The 23,206-nt window shown below is 67.7% G+C and overlaps 10 non-coding genes across 10 annotated transcripts; all 10 read left to right on the forward strand.

Annotated features, from left to right (window-relative positions):
- Positions 1-907: 907 nt before the first annotated feature.
- Positions 908-1,026, forward strand: LOC129395344 (5S ribosomal RNA). Its single transcript, XR_008622812.1, has one exon. It is a non-coding gene; the product is annotated as a 5S ribosomal RNA (ribosomal RNA).
- Positions 1,027-3,149: 2,123 nt separating this feature from the next.
- LOC129395356 (5S ribosomal RNA) lies at positions 3,150-3,268 on the forward strand. Its single transcript, XR_008622818.1, has one exon. It is a non-coding gene; the product is annotated as a 5S ribosomal RNA (ribosomal RNA).
- Positions 3,269-5,391: 2,123 nt separating this feature from the next.
- LOC129395367 (5S ribosomal RNA) lies at positions 5,392-5,510 on the forward strand. The gene has a single exon (XR_008622823.1). It is a non-coding gene; the product is annotated as a 5S ribosomal RNA (ribosomal RNA).
- Positions 5,511-7,633: 2,123 nt separating this feature from the next.
- On the forward strand, positions 7,634-7,752 carry LOC129395377 (5S ribosomal RNA). The gene has a single exon (XR_008622836.1). It is a non-coding gene; the product is annotated as a 5S ribosomal RNA (ribosomal RNA).
- A 2,123-nt stretch (positions 7,753-9,875) lies between these two features.
- Positions 9,876-9,994, forward strand: LOC129395112 (5S ribosomal RNA). Its single transcript, XR_008622599.2, has one exon. It is a non-coding gene; the product is annotated as a 5S ribosomal RNA (ribosomal RNA).
- Positions 9,995-12,117: 2,123 nt separating this feature from the next.
- Positions 12,118-12,236, forward strand: LOC129395383 (5S ribosomal RNA). Its single transcript, XR_008622850.1, has one exon. It is a non-coding gene; the product is annotated as a 5S ribosomal RNA (ribosomal RNA).
- A 2,123-nt stretch (positions 12,237-14,359) lies between these two features.
- Positions 14,360-14,478, forward strand: LOC129395391 (5S ribosomal RNA). The gene has a single exon (XR_008622855.1). It is a non-coding gene; the product is annotated as a 5S ribosomal RNA (ribosomal RNA).
- Positions 14,479-16,601: 2,123 nt separating this feature from the next.
- LOC129395398 (5S ribosomal RNA) lies at positions 16,602-16,720 on the forward strand. Its single transcript, XR_008622858.1, has one exon. It is a non-coding gene; the product is annotated as a 5S ribosomal RNA (ribosomal RNA).
- A 2,123-nt stretch (positions 16,721-18,843) lies between these two features.
- Positions 18,844-18,962, forward strand: LOC129395404 (5S ribosomal RNA). The gene has a single exon (XR_008622870.1). It is a non-coding gene; the product is annotated as a 5S ribosomal RNA (ribosomal RNA).
- A 2,123-nt stretch (positions 18,963-21,085) lies between these two features.
- Positions 21,086-21,204, forward strand: LOC134729963 (5S ribosomal RNA). Its single transcript, XR_010111545.1, has one exon. It is a non-coding gene; the product is annotated as a 5S ribosomal RNA (ribosomal RNA).
- Positions 21,205-23,206: the final 2,002 nt, after the last annotated feature.

A 23,206-nucleotide genomic window follows, 5' to 3' on the forward strand; every position in this document is an offset into this window, starting at 1 on the left:
GTTTCCCCCTGGACCTCGCGCTACTTCTGTCGTTTTCCCTCTGTCTCTCTGTCTCTCTCTCTCTCTCTTTCTCTGTCCCTCTCTCTTTCTCAGCCTCTCTGTCTGTCTCCTTCCCTCTCGCCCTCGCCTGTCTCTCTCGATCGCTGTCTCTCTCCCTCCCTCAGTTTCTATCTCTCCATCCATCTCGTCCTTGCTCTCCTCCAAGCCGCGTGTGTGTGTGCGTGCGCGCGCGTGCGTGTGCGTGCGTGTGTGTCTGTGTCTGTGTGTGTGTCTGTGTGTGTGTGTCCGCGCGAGCGCGTGCGAGCGCGCCCGCGTGTTGTCTCTGTGTGGGGGAGTGGATTTGCTCCTGGTGGTGGTGGGGTGTGTCTGGGTTTCTCTCAGGCCCTCTCACCCGAGATCAGGCCGCCGCCTCTAGTGCCAGCGCGGGGCAAAACAGGGCCACCCCCCGACCGGCTACACCCCACGCCCTCTTGCCCCCCGGCCGGGTCTTGGTCGGGACAAGCGACCGTGGTGGGGGCGTTGTGAGAGAAAGGCCCCGCGCGGCTGGGCCGGCTGTTCGCCTTGGGCCAGCCCTGACGGCTCTGGGTGGGTGGGGCAAGAGGGGGCCTCGCAGGAGCCCCTGTGCGGCGAGGGATCCAGAACGCTGCCTCCGCGACAGGGCGGAGGACCGGAGGGCGTCCCAGGATCGTGGGCCCTGGGCCCTGACGCCTCGGAGCACTCCCTGCTCCGAGCGGGCCCGATGTGGTGGAAGCTCGGGAGCGCGGGAGCCGGGGGGAAGGCCGCGGGCCAGCGGCTCGGGGGTCCCCGATCCGAGCCCCGCGGCCCCGGGCTGGCGGTGACGGCCGCAATCCGGCGGGCACGGCCGGGCCGGGCCGGGCTCTTGGGGCAGCCAGGCGCCTCCTTCGGCGTCTACGGCCATACCACCCTGAACGCGCCCGATCTCGTCTGATCTCGGAAGCTAAGCAGGGTCGGGCCTGGTTAGTACTTGGATGGGAGACCGCCTGGGAATACCGGGTGCTGTAGGCTTTTTCTTTGGCTTTTTGCTTTTTCTTTCCTTTTCTTCCAGACGGAGTCTCGCTCTGTCGCCCAGGCTGGAGTGCAGTGGCGCCATCTCGGCTCACTGCAAGCTCCGCCTCCCGGGCTCACGCCATTCCCCGGCCTCAGCCTCCCGAGTAGCTGGGCCTACAGGCGCCCGCCACCACGCCCGGCTAATTTTTTCTATTTTTCCTAGAGACGGGGTTTCACCCTGTCAGCCGGGATGGTCTCGAGCTCCTGACCTCGTGATCCACCCGCCTCGGCCTCCCAGAGTGCTGGGATTACAGGCGGGAGCCACCGCGCCCGCCCGGCCTGCTGTAGGCTCTTTTGGCTTCCCCGCTGCCTCCCTTCCCCCTACAGTCGCCATGCTTGCCAACCTCCCCTGACTCTGCTCCCCCTTTACCGCCCACCTACACCCCCGCCGCAGCCGCAGCCGGGGTCCTCCTCCTGGGGCTCCGCCCCTACTGCACGCCGGGCAGCAGCATCCCACCGCTTCCGCCTCGCCGCCGCCCCGCCAGGAGCCCGGCTCCAGCCTGGGAGGGCAGCGGGCCGGACCCCAAAGGCGCAGCCGCGGGTTCCCTGCCGTTCGCGGTACCTTCCCGCTCCCGGAACGCCCAGGCGATTCCATTCACCCGTCGGGCGCCGTCGTCGCACCCTTCCAAACCGGGGGAAGGGGCGGGCAGGGGCAGCGGGAACCACAGACGCCAGCCAAGACCTCGGCTCCAGAACGCATGGGCTGCTTTACCCGGGGGAAGGGCATTGCTTCGCCAGCCACCAGGAAAACAGTCCCTGTGCACCCGGGATTCCCAATGCCCCCCACTTCGTGTCGACGACTCCAGTCCCGAGGACACGCCGGAGACCCAGGCCTCCGGGCCCGCCCGGGGCCACGGCTCCCGCCAAACGGGCGGGCACGCTCTGCAAATCTCGGGGCCCGCCGCAAGGCACCCAGAGCACAGGGAGGTGCCAAGAAAGGCAGGAGCCTACGAAACCCACCTCCAAAGCAAGCAATTCATCCAAGAAAAAGCCCGTCTCCGCGCTCCGTTGCTCCTCTCGCACGGACCGCCTGGCCCGCGTGTTCTGGCGCAGCCCAAGCCCCCTCCACCCTGCCCCGGCCTGCTCAAGAGGGCGCTGCCTAACGGAGCCGGGCGCTTCCTCTCTAAGGCTCTATCGCTCTCGCTCTCTAGCTCCCTCCGCCTCTCTCTTCTAGGTTTCCCCCTGGACCTCGCGCTACTTCTGTCGTTTTCCCTCTGTCTCTCTGTCTCTCTCTCTCTCTCTTTCTCTGTCCCTCTCTCTTTCTCAGCCTCTCTGTCTGTCTCCTTCCCTCTCGCCCTCGCCTGTCTCTCTCGATCGCTGTCTCTCTCCCTCCCTCAGTTTCTATCTCTCCATCCATCTCGTCCTTGCTCTCCTCCAAGCCGCGTGTGTGTGTGCGTGCGCGCGCGTGCGTGTGCGTGCGTGTGTGTCTGTGTCTGTGTGTGTGTCTGTGTGTGTGTGTCCGCGCGAGCGCGTGCGAGCGCGCCCGCGTGTTGTCTCTGTGTGGGGGAGTGGATTTGCTCCTGGTGGTGGTGGGGTGTGTCTGGGTTTCTCTCAGGCCCTCTCACCCGAGATCAGGCCGCCGCCTCTAGTGCCAGCGCGGGGCAAAACAGGGCCACCCCCCGACCGGCTACACCCCACGCCCTCTTGCCCCCCGGCCGGGTCTTGGTCGGGACAAGCGACCGTGGTGGGGGCGTTGTGAGAGAAAGGCCCCGCGCCGCTGCGCCGGCTGTTCGCCTTGGGCCAGCCCTGACGGCTCTGGGTGGGTGGGGCAAGAGGGGGCCTCGCAGGAGCCCCTGTGCGGCGAGGGATCCAGAACGCTGCCTCCGCGACAGGGCGGAGGACCGGAGGGCGTCCCAGGATCGTGGGCCCTGGGCCCTGACGCCTCGGAGCACTCCCTGCTCCGAGCGGGCCCGATGTGGTGGAAGCTCGGGAGCGCGGGAGCCGGGGGGAAGGCCGCGGGCCAGCGGCTCGGGGGTCCCCGATCCGAGCCCCGCGGCCCCGGGCTGGCGGTGACGGCCGCAATCCGGCGGGCACGGCCGGGCCGGGCCGGGCTCTTGGGGCAGCCAGGCGCCTCCTTCGGCGTCTACGGCCATACCACCCTGAACGCGCCCGATCTCGTCTGATCTCGGAAGCTAAGCAGGGTCGGGCCTGGTTAGTACTTGGATGGGAGACCGCCTGGGAATACCGGGTGCTGTAGGCTTTTTCTTTGGCTTTTTGCTTTTTCTTTCCTTTTCTTCCAGACGGAGTCTCGCTCTGTCGCCCAGGCTGGAGTGCAGTGGCGCCATCTCGGCTCACTGCAAGCTCCGCCTCCCGGGCTCACGCCATTCCCCGGCCTCAGCCTCCCGAGTAGCTGGGCCTACAGGCGCCCGCCACCACGCCCGGCTAATTTTTTCTATTTTTCCTAGAGACGGGGTTTCACCCTGTCAGCCGGGATGGTCTCGAGCTCCTGACCTCGTGATCCACCCGCCTCGGCCTCCCAGAGTGCTGGGATTACAGGCGGGAGCCACCGCGCCCGCCCGGCCTGCTGTAGGCTCTTTTGGCTTCCCCGCTGCCTCCCTTCCCCCTACAGTCGCCATGCTTGCCAACCTCCCCTGACTCTGCTCCCCCTTTACCGCCCACCTACACCCCCGCCGCAGCCGCAGCCGGGGTCCTCCTCCTGGGGCTCCGCCCCTACTGCACGCCGGGCAGCAGCATCCCACCGCTTCCGCCTCGCCGCCGCCCCGCCAGGAGCCCGGCTCCAGCCTGGGAGGGCAGCGGGCCGGACCCCAAAGGCGCAGCCGCGGGTTCCCTGCCGTTCGCGGTACCTTCCCGCTCCCGGAACGCCCAGGCGATTCCATTCACCCGTCGGGCGCCGTCGTCGCACCCTTCCAAACCGGGGGAAGGGGCGGGCAGGGGCAGCGGGAACCACAGACGCCAGCCAAGACCTCGGCTCCAGAACGCATGGGCTGCTTTACCCGGGGGAAGGGCATTGCTTCGCCAGCCACCAGGAAAACAGTCCCTGTGCACCCGGGATTCCCAATGCCCCCCACTTCGTGTCGACGACTCCAGTCCCGAGGACACGCCGGAGACCCAGGCCTCCGGGCCCGCCCGGGGCCACGGCTCCCGCCAAACGGGCGGGCACGCTCTGCAAATCTCGGGGCCCGCCGCAAGGCACCCAGAGCACAGGGAGGTGCCAAGAAAGGCAGGAGCCTACGAAACCCACCTCCAAAGCAAGCAATTCATCCAAGAAAAAGCCCGTCTCCGCGCTCCGTTGCTCCTCTCGCACGGACCGCCTGGCCCGCGTGCTCTGGCGCAGCCCAAGCCCCCTCCACCCTGCCCCGGCCTGCTCAAGAGGGCGCTGCCTAACGGAGCCGGGCGCTTCCTCTCTAAGGCTCTATCGCTCTCGCTCTCTAGCTCCCTCCGCCTCTCTCTTCTAGGTTTCCCCCTGGACCTCGCGCTACTTCTGTCGTTTTCCCTCTGTCTCTCTGTCTCTCTCTCTCTCTCTTTCTCTGTCCCTCTCTCTTTCTCAGCCTCTCTGTCTGTCTCCTTCCCTCTCGCCCTCGCCTGTCTCTCTCGATCGCTGTCTCTCTCCCTCCCTCAGTTTCTATCTCTCCATCCATCTCGTCCTTGCTCTCCTCCAAGCCGCGTGTGTGTGTGCGTGCGCGCGCGTGCGTGTGCGTGCGTGTGTGTCTGTGTCTGTGTGTGTGTCTGTGTGTGTGTGTCCGCGCGAGCGCGTGCGAGCGCGCCCGCGTGTTGTCTCTGTGTGGGGGAGTGGATTTGCTCCTGGTGGTGGTGGGGTGTGTCTGGGTTTCTCTCAGGCCCTCTCACCCGAGATCAGGCCGCCGCCTCTAGTGCCAGCGCGGGGCAAAACAGGGCCACCCCCCGACCGGCTACACCCCACGCCCTCTTGCCCCCCGGCCGGGTCTTGGTCGGGACAAGCGACCGTGGTGGGGGCGTTGTGAGAGAAAGGCCCCGCGCGGCTGGGCCGGCTGTTCGCCTTGGGCCAGCCCTGACGGCTCTGGGTGGGTGGGGCAAGAGGGGGCCTCGCAGGAGCCCCTGTGCGGCGAGGGATCCAGAACGCTGCCTCCGCGACAGGGCGGAGGACCGGAGGGCGTCCCAGGATCGTGGGCCCTGGGCCCTGACGCCTCGGAGCACTCCCTGCTCCGAGCGGGCCCGATGTGGTGGAAGCTCGGGAGCGCGGGAGCCGGGGGGAAGGCCGCGGGCCAGCGGCTCGGGGGTCCCCGATCCGAGCCCCGCGGCCCCGGGCTGGCGGTGACGGCCGCAATCCAGCGGGCACGGCCGGGCCGGGCCGGGCTCTTGGGGCAGCCAGGCGCCTCCTTCGGCGTCTACGGCCATACCACCCTGAACGCGCCCGATCTCGTCTGATCTCGGAAGCTAAGCAGGGTCGGGCCTGGTTAGTACTTGGATGGGAGACCGCCTGGGAATACCGGGTGCTGTAGGCTTTTTCTTTGGCTTTTTGCTTTTTCTTTCCTTTTCTTCCAGACGGAGTCTCGCTCTGTCGCCCAGGCTGGAGTGCAGTGGCGCCATCTCGGCTCACTGCAAGCTCCGCCTCCCGGGCTCACGCCATTCCCCGGCCTCAGCCTCCCGAGTAGCTGGGCCTACAGGCGCCCGCCACCACGCCCGGCTAATTTTTTCTATTTTTCCTAGAGACGGGGTTTCACCCTGTCAGCCGGGATGGTCTCGAGCTCCTGACCTCGTGATCCACCCGCCTCGGCCTCCCAGAGTGCTGGGATTACAGGCGGGAGCCACCGCGCCCGCCCGGCCTGCTGTAGGCTCTTTTGGCTTCCCCGCTGCCTCCCTTCCCCCTACAGTCGCCATGCTTGCCAACCTCCCCTGACTCTGCTCCCCCTTTACCGCCCACCTACACCCCCGCCGCAGCCGCAGCCGGGGTCCTCCTCCTGGGGCTCCGCCCCTACTGCACGCCGGGCAGCAGCATCCCACCGCTTCCGCCTCGCCGCCGCCCCGCCAGGAGCCCGGCTCCAGCCTGGGAGGGCAGCGGGCCGGACCCCAAAGGCGCAGCCGCGGGTTCCCTGCCGTTCGCGGTACCTTCCCGCTCCCGGAACGCCCAGGCGATTCCATTCACCCGTCGGGCGCCGTCGTCGCACCCTTCCAAACCGGGGGAAGGGGCGGGCAGGGGCAGCGGGAACCACAGACGCCAGCCAAGACCTCGGCTCCAGAACGCATGGGCTGCTTTACCCGGGGGAAGGGCATTGCTTCGCCAGCCACCAGGAAAACAGTCCCTGTGCACCCGGGATTCCCAATGCCCCCCACTTCGTGTCGACGACTCCAGTCCCGAGGACACGCCGGAGACCCAGGCCTCCGGGCCCGCCCGGGGCCACGGCTCCCGCCAAACGGGCGGGCACGCTCTGCAAATCTCGGGGCCCGCCGCAAGGCACCCAGAGCACAGGGAGGTGCCAAGAAAGGCAGGAGCCTACGAAACCCACCTCCAAAGCAAGCAATTCATCCAAGAAAAAGCCCGTCTCCGCGCTCCGTTGCTCCTCTCGCACGGACCGCCTGGCCCGCGTGTTCTGGCGCAGCCCAAGCCCCCTCCACCCTGCCCCGGCCTGCTCAAGAGGGCGCTGCCTAACGGAGCCGGGCGCTTCCTCTCTAAGGCTCTATCGCTCTCGCTCTCTAGCTCCCTCCGCCTCTCTCTTCTAGGTTTCCCCCTGGACCTCGCGCTACTTCTGTCGTTTTCCCTCTGTCTCTCTGTCTCTCTCTCTCTCTCTTTCTCTGTCCCTCTCTCTTTCTCAGCCTCTCTGTCTGTCTCCTTCCCTCTCGCCCTCGCCTGTCTCTCTCGATCGCTGTCTCTCTCCCTCCCTCAGTTTCTATCTCTCCATCCATCTCGTCCTTGCTCTCCTCCAAGCCGCGTGTGTGTGTGCGTGCGCGCGCGTGCGTGTGCGTGCGTGTGTGTCTGTGTCTGTGTGTGTGTCTGTGTGTGTGTGTCCGCGCGAGCGCGTGCGAGCGCGCCCGCGTGTTGTCTCTGTGTGGGGGAGTGGATTTGCTCCTGGTGGTGGTGGGGTGTGTCTGGGTTTCTCTCAGGCCCTCTCACCCGAGATCAGGCCGCCGCCTCTAGTGCCAGCGCGGGGCAAAACAGGGCCACCCCCCGACCGGCTACACCCCACGCCCTCTTGCCCCCCGGCCGGGTCTTGGTCGGGACAAGCGACCGTGGTGGGGGCGTTGTGAGAGAAAGGCCCCGCGCGGCTGGGCCGGCTGTTCGCCTTGGGCCAGCCCTGACGGCTCTGGGTGGGTGGGGCAAGAGGGGGCCTCGCAGGAGCCCCTGTGCGGCGAGGGATCCAGAACGCTGCCTCCGCGACAGGGCGGAGGACCGGAGGGCGTCCCAGGATCGTGGGCCCTGGGCCCTGACGCCTCGGAGCACTCCCTGCTCCGAGCGGGCCCGATGTGGTGGAAGCTCGGGAGCGCGGGAGCCGGGGGGAAGGCCGCGGGCCAGCGGCTCGGGGGTCCCCGATCCGAGCCCCGCGGCCCCGGGCTGGCGGTGACGGCCGCAATCCGGCGGGCACGGCCGGGCCGGGCCGGGCTCTTGGGGCAGCCAGGCGCCTCCTTCGGCGTCTACGGCCATACCACCCTGAACGCGCCCGATCTCGTCTGATCTCGGAAGCTAAGCAGGGTCGGGCCTGGTTAGTACTTGGATGGGAGACCGCCTGGGAATACCGGGTGCTGTAGGCTTTTTCTTTGGCTTTTTGCTTTTTCTTTCCTTTTCTTCCAGACGGAGTCTCGCTCTGTCGCCCAGGCTGGAGTGCAGTGGCGCCATCTCGGCTCACTGCAAGCTCCGCCTCCCGGGCTCACGCCATTCCCCGGCCTCAGCCTCCCGAGTAGCTGGGCCTACAGGCGCCCGCCACCACGCCCGGCTAATTTTTTCTATTTTTCCTAGAGACGGGGTTTCACCCTGTCAGCCGGGATGGTCTCGAGCTCCTGACCTCGTGATCCACCCGCCTCGGCCTCCCAGAGTGCTGGGATTACAGGCGGGAGCCACCGCGCCCGCCCGGCCTGCTGTAGGCTCTTTTGGCTTCCCCGCTGCCTCCCTTCCCCCTACAGTCGCCATGCTTGCCAACCTCCCCTGACTCTGCTCCCCCTTTACCGCCCACCTACACCCCCGCCGCAGCCGCAGCCGGGGTCCTCCTCCTGGGGCTCCGCCCCTACTGCACGCCGGGCAGCAGCATCCCACCGCTTCCGCCTCGCCGCCGCCCCGCCAGGAGCCCGGCTCCAGCCTGGGAGGGCAGCGGGCCGGACCCCAAAGGCGCAGCCGCGGGTTCCCTGCCGTTCGCGGTACCTTCCCGCTCCCGGAACGCCCAGGCGATTCCATTCACCCGTCGGGCGCCGTCGTCGCACCCTTCCAAACCGGGGGAAGGGGCGGGCAGGGGCAGCGGGAACCACAGACGCCAGCCAAGACCTCGGCTCCAGAACGCATGGGCTGCTTTACCCGGGGGAAGGGCATTGCTTCGCCAGCCACCAGGAAAACAGTCCCTGTGCACCCGGGATTCCCAATGCCCCCCACTTCGTGTCGACGACTCCAGTCCCGAGGACACGCCGGAGACCCAGGCCTCCGGGCCCGCCCGGGGCCACGGCTCCCGCCAAACGGGCGGGCACGCTCTGCAAATCTCGGGGCCCGCCGCAAGGCACCCAGAGCACAGGGAGGTGCCAAGAAAGGCAGGAGCCTACGAAACCCACCTCCAAAGCAAGCAATTCATCCAAGAAAAAGCCCGTCTCCGCGCTCCGTTGCTCCTCTCGCACGGACCGCCTGGCCCGCGTGTTCTGGCGCAGCCCAAGCCCCCTCCACCCTGCCCCGGCCTGCTCAAGAGGGCGCTGCCTAACGGAGCCGGGCGCTTCCTCTCTAAGGCTCTATCGCTCTCGCTCTCTAGCTCCCTCCGCCTCTCTCTTCTAGGTTTCCCCCTGGACCTCGCGCTACTTCTGTCGTTTTCCCTCTGTCTCTCTGTCTCTCTCTCTCTCTCTTTCTCTGTCCCTCTCTCTTTCTCAGCCTCTCTGTCTGTCTCCTTCCCTCTCGCCCTCGCCTGTCTCTCTCGATCGCTGTCTCTCTCCCTCCCTCAGTTTCTATCTCTCCATCCATCTCGTCCTTGCTCTCCTCCAAGCCGCGTGTGTGTGTGCGTGCGCGCGCGTGCGTGTGCGTGCGTGTGTGTCTGTGTCTGTGTGTGTGTCTGTGTGTGTGTGTCCGCGCGAGCGCGTGCGAGCGCGCCCGCGTGTTGTCTCTGTGTGGGGGAGTGGATTTGCTCCTGGTGGTGGTGGGGTGTGTCTGGGTTTCTCTCAGGCCCTCTCACCCGAGATCAGGCCGCCGCCTCTAGTGCCAGCGCGGGGCAAAACAGGGCCACCCCCCGACCGGCTACACCCCACGCCCTCTTGCCCCCCGGCCGGGTCTTGGTCGGGACAAGCGACCGTGGTGGGGTCGTTGTGAGAGAAAGGCCCCGCGCGGCTGGGCCGGCTGTTCGCCTTGGGCCAGCCCTGACGGCTCTGGGTGGGTGGGGCAAGAGGGGGCCTCGCAGGAGCCCCTGTGCGGCGAGGGATCCAGAACGCTGCCTCCGCGACAGGGCGGAGGACCGGAGGGCGTCCCAGGATCGTGGGCCCTGGGCCCTGACGCCTCGGAGCACTCCCTGCTCCGAGCGGGCCCGATGTGGTGGAAGCTCGGGAGCGCGGGAGCCGGGGGGAAGGCCGCGGGCCAGCGGCTCGGGGGTCCCCGATCCGAGCCCCGCGGCCCCGGGCTGGCGGTGACGGCCGCAATCCGGCGGGCACGGCCGGGCCGGGCCGGGCTCTTGGGGCAGCCAGGCGCCTCCTTCGGCGTCTACGGCCATACCACCCTGAACGCGCCCGATCTCGTCTGATCTCGGAAGCTAAGCAGGGTCGGGCCTGGTTAGTACTTGGATGGGAGACCGCCTGGGAATACCGGGTGCTGTAGGCTTTTTCTTTGGCTTTTTGCTTTTTCTTTCCTTTTCTTCCAGACGGAGTCTCGCTCTGTCGCCCAGGCTGGAGTGCAGTGGCGCCATCTCGGCTCACTGCAAGCTCCGCCTCCCGGGCTCACGCCATTCCCCGGCCTCAGCCTCCCGAGTAGCTGGGCCTACAGGCGCCCGCCACCACGCCCGGCTAATTTTTTCTATTTTTCCTAGAGACGGGGTTTCACCCTGTCAGCCGGGATGGTCTCGAGCTCCTGACCTCGTGATCCACCCGCCTCGGCCTCCCAGAGTGCTGGGATTACAGGCGGGAGCCACCGCGCCCGCCCGGCCTGCTGTAGGCTCTTTTGGCTTCCCCGCTGCCTCCCTTCCCCCTACAGTCGCCATGCTTGCCAACCTCCCCTGACTCTGCTCCCCCTTTACCGCCCACCTACACCCCCGCCGCAGCCGCAGCCGGGGTCCTCCTCCTGGGGCTCCGCCCCTACTGCACGCCGGGCAGCAGCATCCCACCGCTTCCGCCTCGCCGCCGCCCCGCCAGGAGCCCGGCTCCAGCCTGGGAGGGCAGCGGGCCGGACCCCAAAGGCGCAGCCGCGGGTTCCCTGCCGTTCGCGGTACCTTCCCGCTCCCGGAACGCCCAGGCGATTCCATTCACCCGTCGGGCGCCGTCGTCGCACCCTTCCAAACCGGGGGAAGGGGCGGGCAGGGGCAGCGGGAACCACAGACGCCAGCCAAGACCTCGGCTCCAGAACGCATGGGCTGCTTTACCCGGGGGAAGGGCATTGCTTCGCCAGCCACCAGGAAAACAGTCCCTGTGCACCCGGGATTCCCAATGCCCCCCACTTCGTGTCGACGACTCCAGTCCCGAGGACACGCCGGAGACCCAGGCCTCCGGGCCCGCCCGGGGCCACGGCTCCCGCCAAACGGGCGGGCACGCTCTGCAAATCTCGGGGCCCGCCGCAAGGCACCCAGAGCACAGGGAGGTGCCAAGAAAGGCAGGAGCCTACGAAACCCACCTCCAAAGCAAGCAATTCATCCAAGAAAAAGCCCGTCTCCGCGCTCCGTTGCTCCTCTCGCACGGACCGCCTGGCCCGCGTGTTCTGGCGCAGCCCAAGCCCCCTCCACCCTGCCCCGGCCTGCTCAAGAGGGCGCTGCCTAACGGAGCCGGGCGCTTCCTCTCTAAGGCTCTATCGCTCTCGCTCTCTAGCTCCCTCCGCCTCTCTCTTCTAGGTTTCCCCCTGGACCTCGCGCTACTTCTGTCGTTTTCCCTCTGTCTCTCTGTCTCTCTCTCTCTCTCTTTCTCTGTCCCTCTCTCTTTCTCAGCCTCTCTGTCTGTCTCCTTCCCTCTCGCCCTCGCCTGTCTCTCTCGATCGCTGTCTCTCTCCCTCCCTCAGTTTCTATCTCTCCATCCATCTCGTCCTTGCTCTCCTCCAAGCCGCGTGTGTGTGTGCGTGCGCGCGCGTGCGTGTGCGTGCGTGTGTGTCTGTGTCTGTGTGTGTGTCTGTGTGTGTGTGTCCGCGCGAGCGCGTGCGAGCGCGCCCGCGTGTTGTCTCTGTGTGGGGGAGTGGATTTGCTCCTGGTGGTGGTGGGGTGTGTCTGGGTTTCTCTCAGGCCCTCTCACCCGAGATCAGGCCGCTGCCTCTAGTGCCAGCGCGGGGCAAAACAGGGCCACCCCCCGACCGGCTACACCCCACGCCCTCTTGCCCCCCGGCCGGGTCTTGGTCGGGACAAGCGACCGTGGTGGGGGCGTTGTGAGAGAAAGGCCCCGCGCGGCTGGGCCGGCTGTTCGCCTTGGGCCAGCCCTGACGGCTCTGGGTGGGTGGGGCAAGAGGGGGCCTCGCAGGAGCCCCTGTGCGGCGAGGGATCCAGAACGCTGCCTCCGCGACAGGGCGGAGGACCGGAGGGCGTCCCAGGATCGTGGGCCCTGGGCCCTGACGCCTCGGAGCACTCCCTGCTCCGAGCGGGCCCGATGTGGTGGAAGCTCGGGAGCGCGGGAGCCGGGGGGAAGGCCGCGGGCCAGCGGCTCGGGGGTCCCCGATCCGAGCCCCGCGGCCCCGGGCTGGCGGTGACGGCCGCAATCCGGCGGGCACGGCCGGGCCGGGCCGGGCTCTTGGGGCAGCCAGGCGCCTCCTTCGGCGTCTACGGCCATACCACCCTGAACGCGCCCGATCTCGTCTGATCTCGGAAGCTAAGCAGGGTCGGGCCTGGTTAGTACTTGGATGGGAGACCGCCTGGGAATACCGGGTGCTGTAGGCTTTTTCTTTGGCTTTTTGCTTTTTCTTTCCTTTTCTTCCAGACGGAGTCTCGCTCTGTCGCCCAGGCTGGAGTGCAGTGGCGCCATCTCGGCTCACTGCAAGCTCCGCCTCCCGGGCTCACGCCATTCCCCGGCCTCAGCCTCCCGAGTAGCTGGGCCTACAGGCGCCCGCCACCACGCCCGGCTAATTTTTTCTATTTTTCCTAGAGACGGGGTTTCACCCTGTCAGCCGGGATGGTCTCGAGCTCCTGACCTCGTGATCCACCCGCCTCGGCCTCCCAGAGTGCTGGGATTACAGGCGGGAGCCACCGCGCCCGCCCGGCCTGCTGTAGGCTCTTTTGGCTTCCCCGCTGCCTCCCTTCCCCCTACAGTCGCCATGCTTGCCAACCTCCCCTGACTCTGCTCCCCCTTTACCGCCCACCTACACCCCCGCCGCAGCCGCAGCCGGGGTCCTCCTCCTGGGGCTCCGCCCCTACTGCACGCCGGGCAGCAGCATCCCACCGCTTCCGCCTCGCCGCCGCCCCGCCAGGAGCCCGGCTCCAGCCTGGGAGGGCAGCGGGCCGGACCCCAAAGGCGCAGCCGCGGGTTCCCTGCCGTTCGCGGTACCTTCCCGCTCCCGGAACGCCCAGGCGATTCCATTCACCCGTCGGGCGCCGTCGTCGCACCCTTCCAAACCGGGGGAAGGGGCGGGCAGGGGCAGCGGGAACCACAGACGCCAGCCAAGACCTCGGCTCCAGAACGCATGGGCTGCTTTACCCGGGGGAAGGGCATTGCTTCGCCAGCCACCAGGAAAACAGTCCCTGTGCACCCGGGATTCCCAATGCCCCCCACTTCGTGTCGACGACTCCAGTCCCGAGGACACGCCGGAGACCCAGGCCTCCGGGCCCGCCCGGGGCCACGGCTCCCGCCAAACGGGCGGGCACGCTCTGCAAATCTCGGGGCCCGCCGCAAGGCACCCAGAGCACAGGGAGGTGCCAAGAAAGGCAGGAGCCTACGAAACCCACCTCCAAAGCAAGCAATTCATCCAAGAAAAAGCCCGTCTCCGCGCTCCGTTGCTCCTCTCGCACGGACCGCCTGGCCCGCGTGCTCTGGCGCAGCCCAAGCCCCCTCCACCCTGCCCCGGCCTGCTCAAGAGGGCGCTGCCTAACGGAGCCGGGCGCTTCCTCTCTAAGGCTCTATCGCTCTCGCTCTCTAGCTCCCTCCGCCTCTCTCTTCTAGGTTTCCCCCTGGACCTCGCGCTACTTCTGTCGTTTTCCCTCTGTCTCTCTGTCTCTCTCTCTCTCTCTTTCTCTGTCCCTCTCTCTTTCTCAGCCTCTCTGTCTGTCTCCTTCCCTCTCGCCCTCGCCTGTCTCTCTCGATCGCTGTCTCTCTCCCTCCCTCACTTTCTATCTCTCCATCCATCTCGTCCTTGCTCTCCTCCAAGCCGCGTGTGTGTGTGCGTGCGCGCGCGTGCGTGTGCGTGCGTGTGTGTCTGTGTCTGTGTGTGTGTCTGTGTGTGTGTGTCCGCGCGAGCGCGTGCGAGCGCGCCCGCGTGTTGTCTCTGTGTGGGGGAGTGGATTTGCTCCTGGTGGTGGTGGGGTGTGTCTGGGTTTCTCTCAGGCCCTCTCACCCGAGATCAGGCCGCCGCCTCTAGTGCCAGCGCGGGGCAAAACAGGGCCACCCCCCGACCGGCTACACCCCACGCCCTCTTGCCCCCCGGCCGGGTCTTGGTCGGGACAAGCGACCGTGGTGGGGGCGTTGTGAGAGAAAGGCCCCGCGCGGCTGGGCCGGCTGTTCGCCTTGGGCCAGCCCTGACGGCTCTGGGTGGGTGGGGCAAGAGGGGGCCTCGCAGGAGCCCCTGTGCGGCGAGGGATCCAGAACGCTGCCTCCGCGACAGGGCGGAGGACCGGAGGGCGTCCCAGGATCGTGGGCCCTGGGCCCTGACGCCTCGGAGCACTCCCTGCTCCGAGCGGGCCCGATGTGGTGGAAGCTCGGGAGCGCGGGAGCCGGGGGGAAGGCCGCGGGCCAGCGGCTCGGGGGTCCCCGATCCGAGCCCCGCGGCCCCGGGCTGGCGGTGACGGCCGCAATCCGGCGGGCACGGCCGGGCCGGGCCGGGCTCTTGGGGCAGCCAGGCGCCTCCTTCGGCGTCTACGGCCATACCACCCTGAACGCGCCCGATCTCGTCTGATCTCGGAAGCTAAGCAGGGTCGGGCCTGGTTAGTACTTGGATGGGAGACCGCCTGGGAATACCGGGTGCTGTAGGCTTTTTCTTTGGCTTTTTGCTTTTTCTTTCCTTTTCTTCCAGACGGAGTCTCGCTCTGTCGCCCAGGCTGGAGTGCAGTGGCGCCATCTCGGCTCACTGCAAGCTCCGCCTCCCGGGCTCACGCCATTCCCCGGCCTCAGCCTCCCGAGTAGCTGGGCCTACAGGCACCCGCCACCACGCCCGGCTAATTTTTTCTATTTTTCCTAGAGACGGGGTTTCACCCTGTCAGCCGGGATGGTCTCGAGCTCCTGACCTCGTGATCCACCCGCCTCGGCCTCCCAGAGTGCTGGGATTACAGGCGGGAGCCACCGCGCCCGCCCGGCCTGCTGTAGGCTCTTTTGGCTTCCCCGCTGCCTCCCTTCCCCCTACAGTCGCCATGCTTGCCAACCTCCCCTGACTCTGCTCCCCCTTTACCGCCCACCTACACCCCCGCCGCAGCCGCAGCCGGGGTCCTCCTCCTGGGGCTCCGCCCCTACTGCACGCCGGGCAGCAGCATCCCACCGCTTCCGCCTCGCCGCCGCCCCGCCAGGAGCCCGGCTCCAGCCTGGGAGGGCAGCGGGCCGGACCCCAAAGGCGCAGCCGCGGGTTCCCTGCCGTTCGCGGTACCTTCCCGCTCCCGGAACGCCCAGGCGATTCCATTCACCCGTCGGGCGCCGTCGTCGCACCCTTCCAAACCGGGGGAAGGGGCGGGCAGGGGCAGCGGGAACCACAGACGCCAGCCAAGACCTCGGCTCCAGAACGCATGGGCTGCTTTACCCGGGGGAAGGGCATTGCTTCGCCAGCCACCAGGAAAACAGTCCCTGTGCACCCGGGATTCCCAATGCCCCCCACTTCGTGTCGACGACTCCAGTCCCGAGGACACGCCGGAGACCCAGGCCTCCGGGCCCGCCCGGGGCCACGGCTCCCGCCAAACGGGCGGGCACGCTCTGCAAATCTCGGGGCCCGCCGCAAGGCACCCAGAGCACAGGGAGGTGCCAAGAAAGGCAGGAGCCTACGAAACCCACCTCCAAAGCAAGCAATTCATCCAAGAAAAAGCCCGTCTCCGCGCTCCGTTGCTCCTCTCGCACGGACCGCCTGGCCCGCGTGTTCTGGCGCAGCCCAAGCCCCCTCCACCCTGCCCCGGCCTGCTCAAGAGGGCGCTGCCTAACGGAGCCGGGCGCTTCCTCTCTAAGGCTCTATCGCTCTCGCTCTCTAGCTCCCTCCGCCTCTCTCTTCTAGGTTTCCCCCTGGACCTCGCGCTACTTCTGTCGTTTTCCCTCTGTCTCTCTGTCTCTCTCTCTCTCTCTTTCTCTGTCCCTCTCTCTTTCTCAGCCTCTCTGTCTGTCTCCTTCCCTCTCGCCCTCGCCTGTCTCTCTCGATCGCTGTCTCTCTCCCTCCCTCAGTTTCTATCTCTCCATCCATCTCGTCCTTGCTCTCCTCCAAGCCGCGTGTGTGTGTGCGTGCGCGCGCGTGCGTGTGCGTGCGTGTGTGTCTGTGTCTGTGTGTGTGTCTGTGTGTGTGTGTCCGCGCGAGCGCGTGCGAGCGCGCCCGCGTGTTGTCTCTGTGTGGGGGAGTGGATTTGCTCCTGGTGGTGGTGGGGTGTGTCTGGGTTTCTCTCAGGCCCTCTCACCCGAGATCAGGCCGCCGCCTCTAGTGCCAGCGCGGGGCAAAACAGGGCCACCCCCCGACCGGCTACACCCCACGCCCTCTTGCCCCCCGGCCGGGTCTTGGTCGGGACAAGCGACCGTGGTGGGGGCGTTGTGAGAGAAAGGCCCCGCGCGGCTGGGCCGGCTGTTCGCCTTGGGCCAGCCCTGACGGCTCTGGGTGGGTGGGGCAAGAGGGGGCCTCGCAGGAGCCCCTGTGCGGCGAGGGATCCAGAACGCTGCCTCCGCGACAGGGCGGAGGACCGGAGGGCGTCCCAGGATCGTGGGCCCTGGGCCCTGACGCCTCGGAGCACTCCCTGCTCCGAGCGGGCCCGATGTGGTGGAAGCTCGGGAGCGCGGGAGCCGGGGGGAAGGCCGCGGGCCAGCGGCTCGGGGGTCCCCGATCCGAGCCCCGCGGCCCCGGGCTGGCGGTGACGGCCGCAATCCGGCGGGCACGGCCGGGCCGGGCCGGGCTCTTGGGGCAGCCAGGCGCCTCCTTCGGCGTCTACGGCCATACCACCCTGAACGCGCCCGATCTCGTCTGATCTCGGAAGCTAAGCAGGGTCGGGCCTGGTTAGTACTTGGATGGGAGACCGCCTGGGAATACCGGGTGCTGTAGGCTTTTTCTTTGGCTTTTTGCTTTTTCTTTCCTTTTCTTCCAGACGGAGTCTCGCTCTGTCGCCCAGGCTGGAGTGCAGTGGCGCCATCTCGGCTCACTGCAAGCTCCGCCTCCCGGGCTCACGCCATTCCCCGGCCTCAGCCTCCCGAGTAGCTGGGCCTACAGGCGCCCGCCACCACGCCCGGCTAATTTTTTCTATTTTTCCTAGAGACGGGGTTTCACCCTGTCAGCCGGGATGGTCTCGAGCTCCTGACCTCGTGATCCACCCGCCTCGGCCTCCCAGAGTGCTGGGATTACAGGCGGGAGCCACCGCGCCCGCCCGGCCTGCTGTAGGCTCTTTTGGCTTCCCCGCTGCCTCCCTTCCCCCTACAGTCGCCATGCTTGCCAACCTCCCCTGACTCTGCTCCCCCTTTACCGCCCACCTACACCCCCGCCGCAGCCGCAGCCGGGGTCCTCCTCCTGGGGCTCCGCCCCTACTGCACGCCGGGCAGCAGCATCCCACCGCTTCCGCCTCGCCGCCGCCCCGCCAGGAGCCCGGCTCCAGCCTGGGAGGGCAGCGGGCCGGACCCCAAAGGCGCAGCCGCGGGTTCCCTGCCGTTCGCGGTACCTTCCCGCTCCCGGAACGCCCAGGCGATTCCATTCACCCGTCGGGCGCCGTCGTCGCACCCTTCCAAACCGGGGGAAGGGGCGGGCAGGGGCAGCGGGAACCACAGACGCCAGCCAAGACCTCGGCTCCAGAACGCATGGGCTGCTTTACCCGGGGGAAGGGCATTGCTTCGCCAGCCACCAGGAAAACAGTCCCTGTGCACCCGGGATTCCCAATGCCCCCCACTTCGTGTCGACGACTCCAGTCCCGAGGACACGCCGGAGACCCAGGCCTCCGGGCCCGCCCGGGGCCACGGCTCCCGCCAAACGGGCGGGCACGCTCTGCAAATCTCGGGGCCCGCCGCAAGGCACCCAGAGCACAGGGAGGTGCCAAGAAAGGCAGGAGCCTACGAAACCCACCTCCAAAGCAAGCAATTCATCCAAGAAAAAGCCCGTCTCCGCGCTCCGTTGCTCCTCTCGCACGGACCGCCTGGCCCGCGTGCTCTGGCGCAGCCCAAGCCCCCTCCACCCTGCCCCGGCCTGCTCAAGAGGGCGCTGCCTAACGGAGCCGGGCGCTTCCTCTCTAAGGCTCTATCGCTCTCGCTCTCTAGCTCCCTCCGCCTCTCTCTTCTAGGTTTCCCCCTGGACCTCGCGCTACTTCTGTCGTTTTCCCTCTGTCTCTCTGTCTCTCTCTCTCTCTCTTTCTCTGTCCCTCTCTCTTTCTCAGCCTCTCTGTCTGTCTCCTTCCCTCTCGCCCTCGCCTGTCTCTCTCGATCGCTGTCTCTCTCCCTCCCTCAGTTTCTATCTCTCCATCCATCTCGTCCTTGCTCTCCTCCAAGCCGCGTGTGTGTGTGCGTGCGCGCGCGTGCGTGTGCGTGCGTGTGTGTCTGTGTCTGTGTGTGTGTCTGTGTGTGTGTGTCCGCGCGAGCGCGTGCGAGCGCGCCCGCGTGTTGTCTCTGTGTGGGGGAGTGGATTTGCTCCTGGTGGTGGTGGGGTGTGTCTGGGTTTCTCTCAGGCCCTCTCACCCGAGATCAGGCCGCCGCCTCTAGTGCCAGCGCGGGGCAAAACAGGGCCACCCCCCGACCGGCTACACCCCACGCCCTCTTGCCCCCCGGCCGGGTCTTGGTCGGGACAAGCGACCGTGGTGGGGGCGTTGTGAGAGAAAGGCCCCGCGCGGCTGGGCCGGCTGTTCGCCTTGGGCCAGCCCTGACGGCTCTGGGTGGGTGGGGCAAGAGGGGGCCTCGCAGGAGCCCCTGTGCGGCGAGGGATCCAGAACGCTGCCTCCGCGACAGGGCGGAGGACCGGAGGGCGTCCCAGGATCGTGGGCCCTGGGCCCTGACGCCTCGGAGCACTCCCTGCTCCGAGCGGGCCCGATGTGGTGGAAGCTCGGGAGCGCGGGAGCCGGGGGGAAGGCCGCGGGCCAGCGGCTCGGGGGTCCCCGATCCGAGCCCCGCGGCCCCGGGCTGGCGGTGACGGCCGCAATCCGGCGGGCACGGCCGGGCCGGGCCGGGCTCTTGGGGCAGCCAGGCGCCTCCTTCGGCGTCTACGGCCATACCACCCTGAACGCGCCCGATCTCGTCTGATCTCGGAAGCTAAGCAGGGTCGGGCCTGGTTAGTACTTGGATGGGAGACCGCCTGGGAATACCGGGTGCTGTAGGCTTTTTCTTTGGCTTTTTGCTTTTTCTTTCCTTTTCTTCCAGACGGAGTCTCGCTCTGTCGCCCAGGCTGGAGTGCAGTGGCGCCATCTCGGCTCACTGCAAGCTCCGCCTCCCGGGCTCACGCCATTCCCCGGCCTCAGCCTCCCGAGTAGCTGGGCCTACAGGCGCCCGCCACCACGCCCGGCTAATTTTTTCTATTTTTCCTAGAGACGGGGTTTCACCCTGTCAGCCGGGATGGTCTCGAGCTCCTGACCTCGTGATCCACCCGCCTCGGCCTCCCAGAGTGCTGGGATTACAGGCGGGAGCCACCGCGCCCGCCCGGCCTGCTGTAGGCTCTTTTGGCTTCCCCGCTGCCTCCCTTCCCCCTACAGTCGCCATGCTTGCCAACCTCCCCTGACTCTGCTCCCCCTTTACCGCCCACCTACACCCCCGCCGCAGCCGCAGCCGGGGTCCTCCTCCTGGGGCTCCGCCCCTACTGCACGCCGGGCAGCAGCATCCCACCGCTTCCGCCTCGCCGCCGCCCCGCCAGGAGCCCGGCTCCAGCCTGGGAGGGCAGCGGGCCGGACCCCAAAGGCGCAGCCGCGGGTTCCCTGCCGTTCGCGGTACCTTCCCGCTCCCGGAACGCCCAGGCGATTCCATTCACCCGTCGGGCGCCGTCGTCGCACCCTTCCAAACCGGGGGAAGGGGCGGGCAGGGGCAGCGGGAACCACAGACGCCAGCCAAGACCTCGGCTCCAGAACGCATGGGCTGCTTTACCCGGGGGAAGGGCATTGCTTCGCCAGCCACCAGGAAAACAGTCCCTGTGCACCCGGGATTCCCAATGCCCCCCACTTCGTGTCGACGACTCCAGTCCCGAGGACACGCCGGAGACCCAGGCCTCCGGGCCCGCCCGGGGCCACGGCTCCCGCCAAACGGGCGGGCACGCTCTGCAAATCTCGGGGCCCGCCGCAAGGCACCCAGAGCACAGGGAGGTGCCAAGAAAGGCAGGAGCCTACGAAACCCACCTCCAAAGCAAGCAATTCATCCAAGAAAAAGCCCGTCTCCGCGCTCCGTTGCTCCTCTCGCACGGACCGCCTGGCCCGCGTGTTCTGGCGCAGCCCAAGCCCCCTCCACCCTGCCCCGGCCTGCTCAAGAGGGCGCTGCCTAACGGAGCCGGGCGCTTCCTCTCTAAGGCTCTATCGCTCTCGCTCTCTAGCTCCCTCCGCCTCTCTCTTCTAGGTTTCCCCCTGGACCTCGCGCTACTTCTGTCGTTTTCCCTCTGTCTCTCTGTCTCTCTCTCTCTCTCTTTCTCTGTCCCTCTCTCTTTCTCAGCCTCTCTGTCTGTCTCCTTCCCTCTCGCCCTCGCCTGTCTCTCTCGATCGCTGTCTCTCTCCCTCCCTCAGTTTCTATCTCTCCATCCATCTCGTCCTTGCTCTCCTCCAAGCCGCGTGTGTGTGTGCGTGCGCGCGCGTGCGTGTGCGTGCGTGTGTGTCTGTGTCTGTGTGTGTGTCTGTGTGTGTGTGTCCGCGCGAGCGCGTGCGAGCGCGCCCGCGTGTTGTCTCTGTGTGGGGGAGTGGATTTGCTCCTGGTGGTGGTGGGGTGTGTCTGGGTTTCTCTCAGGCCCTCTCACCCGAGATCAGGCCGCCGCCTCTAGTGCCAGCGCGGGGCAAAACAGGGCCACCCCCCGACCGGCTACACCCCACGCCCTCTTGCCCCCCGGCCGGGTCTTGGTCGGGACAAGCGACCGTGGTGGGGGCGTTGTGAGAGAAAGGCCCCGCGCGGCTGGGCCGGCTGTTCGCCTTGGGCCAGCCCTGACGGCTCTGGGTGGGTGGGGCAAGAGGGGGCCTCGCAGGAGCCCCTGTGCGGCGAGGGATCCAGAACGCTGCCTCCGCGACAGGGCGGAGGACCGGAGGGCGTCCCAGGATCGTGGGCCCTGGGCCCTGACGCCTCGGAGCACTCCCTGCTCCGAGCGGGCCCGATGTGGTGGAAGCTCGGGAGCGCGGGAGCCGGGGGGAAGGCCGCGGGCCAGCGGCTCGGGGGTCCCCGATCCGAGCCCCGCGGCCCCGGGCTGGCGGTGACGGCCGCAATCCGGCGGGCACGGCCGGGCCGGGCCGGGCTCTTGGGGCAGCCAGGCGCCTCCTTCGGCGTCTACGGCCATACCACCCTGAACGCGCCCGATCTCGTCTGATCTCGGAAGCTAAGCAGGGTCGGGCCTGGTTAGTACTTGGATGGGAGACCGCCTGGGAATACCGGGTGCTGTAGGCTTTTTCTTTGGCTTTTTGCTTTTTCTTTCCTTTTCTTCCAGACGGAGTCTCGCTCTGTCGCCCAGGCTGGAGTGCAGTGGCGCCATCTCGGCTCACTGCAAGCTCCGCCTCCCGGGCTCACGCCATTCCCCGGCCTCAGCCTCCCGAGTAGCTGGGCCTACAGGCGCCCGCCACCACGCCCGGCTAATTTTTTCTATTTTTCCTAGAGACGGGGTTTCACCCTGTCAGCCGGGATGGTCTCGAGCTCCTGACCTCGTGATCCACCCGCCTCGGCCTCCCAGAGTGCTGGGATTACAGGCGGGAGCCACCGCGCCCGCCCGGCCTGCTGTAGGCTCTTTTGGCTTCCCCGCTGCCTCCCTTCCCCCTACAGTCGCCATGCTTGCCAACCTCCCCTGACTCTGCTCCCCCTTTACCGCCCACCTACACCCCCGCCGCAGCCGCAGCCGGGGTCCTCCTCCTGGGGCTCCGCCCCTACTGCACGCCGGGCAGCAGCATCCCACCGCTTCCGCCTCGCCGCCGCCCCGCCAGGAGCCCGGCTCCAGCCTGGGAGGGCAGCGGGCCGGACCCCAAAGGCGCAGCCGCGGGTTCCCTGCCGTTCGCGGTACCTTCCCGCTCCCGGAACGCCCAGGCGATTCCATTCACCCGTCGGGCGCCGTCGTCGCACCCTTCCAAACCGGGGGAAGGGGCGGGCAGGGGCAGCGGGAACCACAGACGCCAGCCAAGACCTCGGCTCCAGAACGCATGGGCTGCTTTACCCGGGGGAAGGGCATTGCTTCGCCAGCCACCAGGAAAACAGTCCCTGTGCACCCGGGATTCCCAATGCCCCCCACTTCGTGTCGACGACTCCAGTCCCGAGGACACGCCGGAGACCCAGGCCTCCGGGCCCGCCCGGGGCCACGGCTCCCGCCAAACGGGCGGGCACGCTCTGCAAATCTCGGGGCCCGCCGCAAGGCACCCAGAGCACAGGGAGGTGCCAAGAAAGGCAGGAGCCTACGAAACCCACCTCCAAAGCAAGCAATTCATCCAAGAAAAAGCCCGTCTCCGCGCTCCGTTGCTCCTCTCGCACGGACCGCCTGGCCCGCGTGTTCTGGCGCAGCCCAAGCCCCCTCCACCCTGCCCCGGCCTGCTCAAGAGGGCGCTGCCTAACGGAGCCGGGCGCTTCCTCTCTAAGGCTCTATCGCTCTCGCTCTCTAGCTCCCTCCGCCTCTCTCTTCTAGGTTTCCCCCTGGACCTCGCGCTACTTCTGTCGTTTTCCCTCTGTCTCTCTGTCTCTCTCTCTCTCTCTTTCTCTGTCCCTCTCTCTTTCTCAGCCTCTCTGTCTGTCTCCTTCCCTCTCGCCCTCGCCTGTCTCTCTCGATCGCTGTCTCTCTCCCTCCCTCAGTTTCTATCTCTCCATCCATCTCGTCCTTGCTCTCCTCCAAGCCGCGTGTGTGTGTGCGTGCGCGCGCGTGCGTGTGCGTGCGTGTGTGTCTGTGTCTGTGTGTGTGTCTGTGTGTGTGTGTCCGCGCGAGCGCGTGCGAGCGCGCCCGCGTGTTGTCTCTGTGTGGGGGAGTGGATTTGCTCCTGGTGGTGGTGGGGTGTGTCTGGGTTTCTCTCAGGCCCTCTCACCCGAGATCAGGCCGCCGCCTCTAGTGCCAGCGCGGGGCAAAACAGGGCCACCCCCCGACCGGCTACACCCCACGCCCTCTTGCCCCCCGGCCGGGTCTTGGTCGGGACAAGCGACCGTGGTGGGGGCGTTGTGAGAGAAAGGCCCCGCGCCGCTGCGCCGGCTGTTCGCCTTGGGCCAGCCCTGACGGCTCTGGGTGGGTGGGGCAAGAGGGGGCCTCGCAGGAGCCCCTGTGCGGCGAGGGATCCAGAACGCTGCCTCCGCGACAGGGCGGAGGACCGGAGGGCGTCCCAGGATCGTGGGCCCTGGGCCCTGACGCCTCGGAGCACTCCCTGCTCCGAGCGGGCCCGATGTGGTGGAAGCTCGGGAGCGCGGGAGCCGGGGGGAAGGCCGCGGG

The sequence above is a fragment of the Pan paniscus genome, chromosome 1 (genome assembly GCF_029289425.2).
Source record: "Pan paniscus chromosome 1, NHGRI_mPanPan1-v2.0_pri, whole genome shotgun sequence".
Taxonomy (NCBI): Eukaryota; Metazoa; Chordata; class Mammalia; order Primates; family Hominidae; genus Pan; species Pan paniscus.